General features: G+C 44.7%; 1 protein-coding gene across 2 annotated transcripts in view; it reads left to right on the forward strand.

The window, feature by feature from the left end:
• Positions 1-1,801: 1,801 nt before the first annotated feature.
• Positions 1,802-9,897, forward strand: part of PRKCZ (protein kinase C zeta) — a 205,985-nt gene continuing 197,889 nt past the window's right edge. The window contains exon 1 of one of the 2 annotated variants that reach the window (XM_018553107.1): positions 1,802-1,854. The gene's annotated coding sequence lies outside the window, so the exon portion shown is untranslated. The remainder of the gene's footprint in view (positions 1,855-9,897) is intronic. The other variant, XM_018553108.1, reaches the window with a different exon arrangement.

The raw sequence follows: 9,897 nt of genomic DNA on the forward strand, positions 1-9,897 counted from the left end.
AATTCTTTATTTATGAACAAGAGGGTGGGTTACAGAGAGAATAAGCAAAAATAGGAGCCACATGGCCTCGCATCAAACCAAGTCATTCAACCTGACCGCAAAGGCTAAGACTAGGGAAGTGCACACATCTCATTTTGTATTCGAACATACATAATATCCAATATATATATATAAATGATGATGGCCCGGGTTAGATCGTACTCTCTTCTTCCCAACTCTTGTGGCATTTTCATTTATAAAACAACAAGAAATAAACATTACTATTTGGCAGACCGTATGGTTCATCCCACTGTCGTACGAAGCCGGACCCATTTCGGTCCGCTTCTAAGAAATCTACAACGAAAGACAAAACAGACACCAGAAAACAAAGTAGCAAAAGAGTGAACAACATAAAACACACCAGGAGAGGAAAGGGGAAATTCCAGGTATCGGCCAGTGCTAAGCCGTCCGGCCTGGCTCACTTCTATCTGTAGCCCAGCCGGGCAACAGAGTCTCCTCATTGGGCCTTCCTAACTTTTTCTTCAGGCCCGGCACACATTGCAAATGCAATTTTAAGACTTTACATGTTTGGTATCTAATCACCCGGCGTCACCCCGTCTTTTATATTTTACCAAAAAATTGGGTATTATAGTCCATTTCTGTGCACTACATTTCATTTTAGTGTATTTTATACTAAAAATACTGGTTTGATAAACATTTGCGCAAATACCGTGCGACATAAAAAAAATTGCAACTAGCATTTTTTGTATTCTACAGGCCTCTGCTTTCAGAAAATTGATAATTGGTTGGGGATCTGAAGCTGTTTTCTAGCCCAAAATTCAGATTTGATCATGTGTGTGTGCAAATAGTAGGGAATTGCTCCGGACAGCAAGTGGTTAAATGACAATTGTTTCTTTAGCAAAAGAAAATAGAAAACAAGAAAATATTTACGTTCTGCTACTTTATTTATTTATTTTTACTGTTAGTCAAAATATTTACGGAGAAAGAAAAATAACACAACCCAGTGATATCATTCAATGTATGTAGCCCGGGCTCGGGTACACCTAAAATGACCGTGTTTGGCTGTGATAGGAAGGTTAGGAAATGTGGGCGAATCTGTGTTTCAGGTGAATGAATGACCCATGAGTGTATCGGTGGAATGCAGGCTGTGTGAATTCCACAGCAATTCCAGGAACATGTGAGGAGAGTGTCAGCCCTGTGATGTAACCTCTCCGCATTCCTCACACTGACAGCTCCCGACACACAACTCCAGTTACTCAGTTACTGACCCGCACCGCCGCCCGTCCTCGCCCGCCCTCTCATTGGCCGCAGGTGTAATCCGCTTGACCCTCATTGGTTAATCCTTTTAATCCTCCAACAGGTAATTGATACTCTGAGCCTATTGGAGGCAGCTCTCCTGCCGACCACGCTGACTGGCTAGAACGGCCGCTCGGGGACGGCGCGATTGGCCGGCCCTCTGGCACGGCGGGTTGCTATTGGCTGGGAGAGCCACCACAGTTATTCCGCCATATTCCGGGAGCCCGGTGTTCTTCGGACGGGGCTGTCCGGCGGAGTTGGAGCCGTGCGGGCGTAGCGGAGCGCCGAAGCTGACGGAAGTTGCCTCAAACTTTGCCGGGTGTTGGTTATTTCCAGGACGGTCCGGGCTCCGCAGGTGGATACGAAGGGTCTTCTCGTGACATCACGCAGGAGTGACTGCCCTCCTCGGCCCTGCCTGTAGGGGGCGCCGGTTCTTCGTGTGGGCGGACGGATTTATTGATTGCACCTGCCCCGCACCAATTCCGCTTGCCTCCAGGAGCCACAGCCCGGGTCCTTGGTAGCAGCAGGTGATCGCTGGGAGAGCCCCGCCCCCTCCAGGTAACGTTTCACTCTCGTGTTTAATTTATGTGGCTCCAACCTACTCGGTAGCGCTGTACACCCCTCGGTTGGCTTAGCTCTGAGGAAGTCTGACCCCTTCACAGTCCCAGAGATGAGCCTATGTGGGATTATTGGCTCTGGAGCTGAACTGTCCCCCTTTTCATCAGGTCCTCCTTTTTTAGAAGTGATACACCAGACATTCAATATTAAAGGAGAACTATGGGGTTAAGGCTTTTCCCCATAGTTCTCCTTAGGGTAACGGGAGGACACAAACTAGCGTCTTCCCGTCACCCTAAGCTCAGTATACCGCAAGCTACAGCTTGCGGTATACTGAGACGCCACAGCATACCGCGAGCTACTGCTCGCGGTATACTGAGACGCTGAAGCGGATTATGTCTGGATCCGCCCAGTTGTGTGAGTGACAGCTGGCTCTGCCTATCTAGAGGCAGAGCCAGCTGTACCCGCCCCCTCCCCCGTCCGTTCCGCCAGTCAGCGCTGGCGGATCAGAGGGGGGAATCCAGCCCCTCCCCTGTCACGGCAGAGAGCTGTGTCAGGATCAAGAAGTGAGCAAACGCCGGTATGTGTTCGCTCACCTCCCGATCTACTGAGCCAACGTGTGACAGTCTCATTGTCACAGGTCGGCTAGAACTATGAGGTGAGTGAAAAGCACTCACCTCATAGTTCTCCTTTAAAGCTGATAGGAGGGGGGGCGGGCACAGCGTCCCAGGTTGCTAAGAGCCCTTAGCAACATTTGACGGTCTGTGGGGCTTCCAGCCCAGCTCACTGATGTCACCGGTTGCCAGGAGCTGAGCAGGATGCTCTGGCAACTAATGCCCGCTATCTGCTGACAGAACAGAGCCACTCGGCAACCTGGAAAGATCCTGACAAAAGTATAGGATCCACCCCACTGCCACTCTAGAGCCAGTTGTGCCTACCCCCTCCCGTGTCTATTCCTCCAATGAGTGCTGGAGGAACAGAGAAGGGAGGAAGGAGTCCCTGCAGGCGGGGGTGGGCGGTGTCTGACAGCCACCACTCTCTGCAGGGTAAAGAGACCAGGAGCCGACTGATTAGCGGTCACAGTATATGATGCTGCCACATGACAGCTTGCCATACACTATGACGAAATTCTGCAATTTCGGCAGGAATTCGTTCGAGAAAAACATTTTCCATCCTGTGCCTTTTGAGTTCTTTCGTCACTACGGTCCAAATGGATGGTCATTTCACCCCATCAACTAAGGGAGACTTGAAAGAAATTTTATTTCGGACGAAAGTTCTATTAATAATCTAAGCCAGGGGTAGCCAAACTCCGGCCCTCCAGCTGTGGTGGAACTACAAATCCCATGATGCATCTCTCTCCGAGAGTCATGTCTGTAGCTGTGAGAATCTTGCAATGCCTCATGGGATTTGTAGTTCTACCACAGCTGGAGGGCCGGAGTTTGGCTACCCCTGATCTAAGCAGTGTATGGCCAGCTTTGCTGAATCACGTACACCACTGAAAGTGCTGAACTTCCAGAGCTGAAACCATGGGGCCAATTTACGCACGGCATTCCTGCCACTAGATGGGGCATAGGAACTTATAAATTAGCCCCTACAATTCACCACTTTAGTACAGTTCTTATAGAAGGTCGCTCGCTCTTTACCTAAGCAATTCATAAAACGTCTTTGTATTCTTTTCATTCTGTGTTTTGGGGACAGGAGTGGCAGGAGAATACAAGGCATTTTATGAATGGGCGAGAGGGAGAGAGAGCAACCCGCTATGAGAACTGTACTAGAGCTGCGACTAAGTTTTAGCACCGGACATCTGGGGCTTACGTTGGTGTACAGGTTTTAGGGCCCATTCACACCATGTCCGGATCCTCTCCAGATCAGATTGTTTCCGGCCCCAAAATGCATCCTAATGTATCCCTATGCTATTTCTGGCCTCTGTTCCCACCAGCGCAGTCCGTTCCAGACCAAAAAAATACTGCTTGTCCTATTTTGTCTGGTCTGGAATGAACTGAAACGCACCTGTAAGACCATTTTAAGCAAAAAAAATACAAATTCCAATCGCGGGAAACAGAGTGCACTGCGTTCCAGATCTGGTCCAGAAAATGGTGTAAAACCTGCCCTTATAATGGAAAGCAGCCGTCGGATATGGGACAGCAATCATTAGAGGTATTTTATATTTACAAAGCAAATGTTAAAATATACTTTGTTTAGTTAAAAGTATCATTGCCTCTCAGAAACCTGGGAGGAATGATCTCAAGTGTCCTTGGTATATTTACTTGATTGTGGTCTCTAGTGCTTGCTCAGAACTGCTTTCTGTTTGACTTCTTATGTGCTAAAAGTTGAAATGAAACCTGTCGGATGTCAACATAGGAAATCCACTGTCATAGCTGAATTTCTGAAAGCAGAGCTCAAGGGATGATCAGTTGTTAGCTGTTTGCCTATTGCAGGGAGTCAGCAACCCGCGGCTCCAGAGCCGCATGTGGCTCTTTTATCCCTCTGCTGCGGCTAGCTGTCTAGGGGCGGAACTACCGCCAGGGCCTCAGGTTGTGGGAGGGCCCAGTGAGTTCCTTCCGGTCCTGGTCCCCCCCCCGGTAGAATATGCAGCAGTGCAGGGGCCCGGGGCCCTGCCGAGGGGCTTCTCAGCAAGGAGACGGGTCCTGTGACTCACCTCCTCTCTCAGCCGCGTCCCTAGTAACAGATGGCGGGAGAGGAGAAGTGTGTGTCACGTGCCCCACCCCCTGCTGTGCCCGAATAGGGGGGGTTCGGGTGTAACTGCACACTGTGTGTTGTTATTTCATTTAATTAGACAAGTGGATTATAATGGGGAACATTACAATGTCATGTAAATTGGGTATCACATAGGGAGCTTCTTATCCCCTATGTGATAGCAATAAAGTTACGCCTATGGCCAAATTTCTATGTGGTTGATTTTTGCGGGCACACGGAATTTGAAGGCTTGACATGTTTGGTGTCTATTTACCTGATGTGACCCCGTCTTTTATATTTTATCAAAAATATGGTTAAGAATAAATGTTTTTTAACATAACGTGGAGAAAACTTTTTTTTTTTTCCCTGAAATTTCTGGTACTTTTTTTCATTGTATAGTAAAAAAATAAAAACTCCCCAGTGGTGATTTATATACCTCCAAAAGAAAGCTCTATCTGTCCCAAAAAAATTTTAACATAAATTGCAAGGCTATAGTCCGGTCATGCTGACTGTTGACATTTTTGACTGGTGAGACACCCTAAAATTTTTCAAGCCCTTATGATACATCTTGTCAATAGTATTAGTACAGCAGTGTCTCTTTTTTTTGAGTTATCTATGCAACGTAGAGAACTACTGTCGGTTGTTTTTCCACTTCCTGTAGCAGACCAAGCTGTCCAGCAAAAGGTTCAGTTACAGGAAGTCTCTGTTTTAGCTGCTAAATGGTCAGAGCAGTTCTCAAGCAACCAACAGGGGACATGAACTGCAGTAGAATGGATGAAAGCACAGCTGCATGTTGTTCACACTGGAGGGTGACCACGCTCCCGCGGCATTGGGATCTTGTGGTCACCTTATTAAATACGACCTCAGAAAGATGAGAAACTGGTAGGATCAACTTGTATTTTTTAAATATTGACTTACACCAAAATAAAAATACATTTTTATATTTGTAATAAGATTTATAAAAACAGTATCTGTGAGGTAACCAGATTCCAGGTGCCCAATTGTGTTGATGTCAAGTGTGATAGATTCCATCTGTAGGATCCAATTAAAGGACACCTCAATCTCTCCTTGTTCATAAGATGGAAATGACTGGTGGTTGGTTGAAGTTATTCATCACATAAAATAGTCTGCCGCATACCTCCCATGTCAGCGCCTGGAGAAAAATAGATAACGATTGTTAGGGTTATTGTTAAAAGAATCCTAAATAAATAATAAGATATATTTCTGAAGACTTTTACCCATTCTACAAAAACAATCCCCAAACATCTGATAGACAACACGTACCTGATTTGGTTGTGGTATAATCGCCAGAAAAAGGGAGAATCCAAATTCACGGGGCCTGATTCTGGTAATAAACCTGATCGGTCCCCGTCCATTTCTGAGCTGGCCATACACTGGTATATTTCCGTATGAACTTTCGTTTGAAAAATCTCATGGGAACATTTGATAATGCCATGAATAAAAACTCCCCAGTGGTGATTTATATACCTCCAAAAGAAAGCTCTATCTGTCCCAAAAAAATTTTAACATAAATTGCAAGGCTATAGTCCGGTCATGCTGACTGTTGACATTTTTGACTGGTGAGACACCCTAAAATTTTTCAAGCCCTTATGATACATCTTGTCAATAGTATTAGTACAGCAGTGTCTCTTTTTTTTGAGTTATCTATGCAACGTAGAGAACTACTGTCGGTTGTTTTTCCACTTCCTGTAGCAGACCAAGCTGTCCAGCAAAAGGTTCAGTTACAGGAAGTCTCTGTTTTAGCTGCTAAATGGTCAGAGCAGTTCTCAAGCAACCAACAGGGGACATGAACTGCAGTAGAATGGATGAAAGCACAGCTGCATGTTGTTCACACTGGAGGGTGACCACGCTCCCGCGGCATTGGGATCTTGTGGTCACCTTATTAAATACGACCTCAGAAAGATGAGAAACTGGTAGGATCAACTTGTATTTTTTAAATATTGACTTACACCAAAATAAAAATACATTTTTATATTTGTAATAAGATTTATAAAAACAGTATCTGTGAGGTAACCAGATTCCAGGTGCCCAATTGTGTTGATGTCAAGTGTGATAGATTCCATCTGTAGGATCCAATTAAAGGACACCTCAATCTCTCCTTGTTCATAAGATGGAAATGACTGGTGGTTGGTTGAAGTTATTCATCACATAAAATAGTCTGCCGCATACCTCCCATGTCAGCGCCTGGAGAAAAATAGATAACGATTGTTAGGGTTATTGTTAAAAGAATCCTAAATAAATAATAAGATATATTTCTGAAGACTTTTACCCATTCTACAAAAACAATCCCCAAACATCTGATAGACAACACGTACCTGATTTGGTTGTGGTATAATCGCCAGAAAAAGGGAGAATCCAAATTCACGGGGCCTGATTCTGGTAATAAACCTGATCGGTCCCCGTCCATTTCTGAGCTGGCCATACACTGGTATATTTCCGTATGAACTTTCGTTTGAAAAATCTCATGGGAACATTTGATAATGCCATGAGAGACTTGACAAATGTCGTACTACATTTAGTTTGGATTTGACATTCGTTTTGGGAAATGACTGGGGTTTCTCTACTGAAACCCACATTTGCTATTAGAATTTTGTTCTTTTTGGGAGAAATGTTCCATCCTGCTCCATCAAATTTTTTTTTTTTTTTGTGAGGTCAAAATGGTTGTCGGTTTGACTTATCCCCTAATTTTTTTGGGAACAAAATTCTACTGGTGTATGGCCAGCTGTAGAGATCTTACTGAAAATGCTAGGCCCTTATTATGGCCAAATATGATAATCCCTCTTCATCCATAAGATGTTGAAGATGTATCTCCTGATCTACCATTTCTTCAGAGAAAAGTTTTTCTAATGATGCATTTATTATTCTTGCCTCCTCAGTGAGATTTCCCTGCGGAAAAATAGATAACACGTTTCGGGTTATTCTAAAGAGAGGATAAAGTATATTCCTAAAGATCTTCACCCATTTTGTAAAAACAATCAATTACTCAGCAATAGTAAACAATGATTTTCTTTTTTTAAAGCAGAAACCTTATAGGACATATGATGCATACCTCAACTCTTTGAGGGACAAATGCCCTGCAGAGCGGACAGGTAGAATTTTGGTCCAGCCATGTCCCAATGCACTCCAGGTGGAATGCGTGCAAACTTTCATATTCAGTCAAGCAGATGCTTCAGCTTGACTGCTCCCCGCCCTGCTGGTCACTCACTGATGGTCTCTGGTTGTCCTCTGAGGCCTGATAATTCTCAGGAACAACACGGCAGTCGAGTGGATAACGACTCCTCTCTCTGCGTGAGTCAGCGTTTCCGACGTCCTCGTCTGGTAGGTCTTCCAGGCAGTTGATGATCAGCAGCTTTGCCTAGAAGTGTAGCTCCTGATCGAGTCCTGTGAGCTATCGGAGAATCTCGGCCTGCAATAAAAAAATAGAGATTTAGCTTTTCTGAATGGCAGTTGTTTCGAATGTGTTCACAATGCCTACAAATACAGCTTGTTGTATTATGTATGTCCTACCTGATGGCCCTTCCTCCTCATGCGATGGCACGTCGGAGATGTTGCGCCATGAATGGCTTTTGACATTACGTCTTGGCATCCTGATGATATTAAATGCCCTGATAGCAATCCTATAGAAATAGTACAATATATTTTCACCCATTCTATAAAAACAATCTCCAAAAATCTGATAGACGACACTTACCTGATTGGGTTGCAGTATAATGAAGCCATATTCTGGGGGAATATGCAATAAAGAGGGGTCTTTTATGTAAAACTGGAGCAGAGAAAATCTGAAGCAGTTGCCCAGAGCAAACAATCAGCTTCTCCAGTTTGTTCAGTTAAGATTTAGAAATGACTGACAGAAGCTGATTGGTTGCCGTGCACAGCTGCTCCAGTTTTGATTTATTCCCCTCAAAGTGTATTTCAGAAGTTTTCAGCCGAATTGGGATGAAGACGACTTCATGTTTATTACATATTACCATTCACTTCTCATAGTGCTTTTACTTGCTTAAAAATCCTTCCTAGCTTCCCCCCTTGTGATAAGGAGGGGGCTGTGGGAAGTTCTGTTTACTATAATGGACCCTGTCTATACTGTGCTGGCAGTTTTCACTATGAGTTGTAAACTAGGTGTGAACGCTGTCTGTCCTAACAAAGGGAATACAGATCTAGAAGTCTTGTATGTCCATAAGAGGAAGCTTATTATGCCACAAGTCTCTATATAGGGGCAGACTCCCTTTTCAAGTGTTCAGAATAGTGTGCAGTCGGCACAATGGCCTGCTCCACATAAATATCTAAAAGATGAGAAATATACTTACATTTTCAAATATTTTTATGTATACTGTGAGTGGGAACCAATCAGCTTCTCTCTTTCATTTTCAAATCTGAACTGAACAAACTGAAGAGAGAAGCTGATTGGTTGACATGGGTAACTGCTCCAGATTCTGGCTGCTCCAGTTTTGATAAATTCCCCCCTTTATATATTTTCTGAAAGCAGAGTATCTGTTGAATTAAATGCTTGTAGTTGCCATTATTTTAGATGCAAACAATTTACACACGTTTATCAAATCTCCTGCTTAATCAGCATTTAGGAATTTGGAAAGGACTGCAGTTGGTAAGTGTAATGTGTGATTTACACTTAACTCTGTCCTTTCTGATCCCTCCATAAACTCTCATGATAGCGCTACTGTAGTTTTCGCTAACCTCTTCTGGTCTCCTCTTCGGAGGGGGGGTTACCAGAAGTGCCTGTAGTGTGCCCTCCCCACCCTTCTCCCTAGGTTACACATGTACGGTCATGTAATGAGACTTGGGGGTTATTTACAAAGGAGCCGAAAAAATTAGGCCAAATGTTTCGGCTAATTCTTTGGCTCGCTTCGGCTGTGGGTAACCTTCGGTTCAGCCGAACCAAAGGGCCGCTGTACGGACTACTCGCAATAGTCTGTACAGCTGCCAAAGGAAACAGTTAAGCCTAATGCATATGCTTCGGCTTGGCTAAACCTAAGACACAGCCGAAGCGAGGAGAACGGTCTGCTGAAGTGGTTTGTTCTTCCCGTAAGTTGTAAAATAATAGAATTAATAAACAAAAACTGTCTTAAAGGAGAACTATGAGGTGAGTGCTTTGCTTTTCACTCACCTCCTAGTTCTAGCCGTCCTGTGACAATGAGACTGTCACAGGTCGGCTCAGTAGATCGGGAGGTGATCAAACACATACCGGCGTGACAGGGGAGGGGCTGGATTCCCCCCTCCCCGATCCGATCCGCCAGCGCTGACTGGCGTAACGGACGGGGGAGGGGGCGGGTACAGCTGGCTCTGCCTCTAGATAGGCAGAGCCAGCTGTCAGTC

Source organism: Nanorana parkeri, unplaced genomic scaffold (genome assembly GCF_000935625.1).
Source record: "Nanorana parkeri isolate BGI_ZX_2015 unplaced genomic scaffold, ASM93562v1 scaffold109, whole genome shotgun sequence".
Taxonomy (NCBI): domain Eukaryota; kingdom Metazoa; phylum Chordata; class Amphibia; order Anura; family Dicroglossidae; genus Nanorana; species Nanorana parkeri.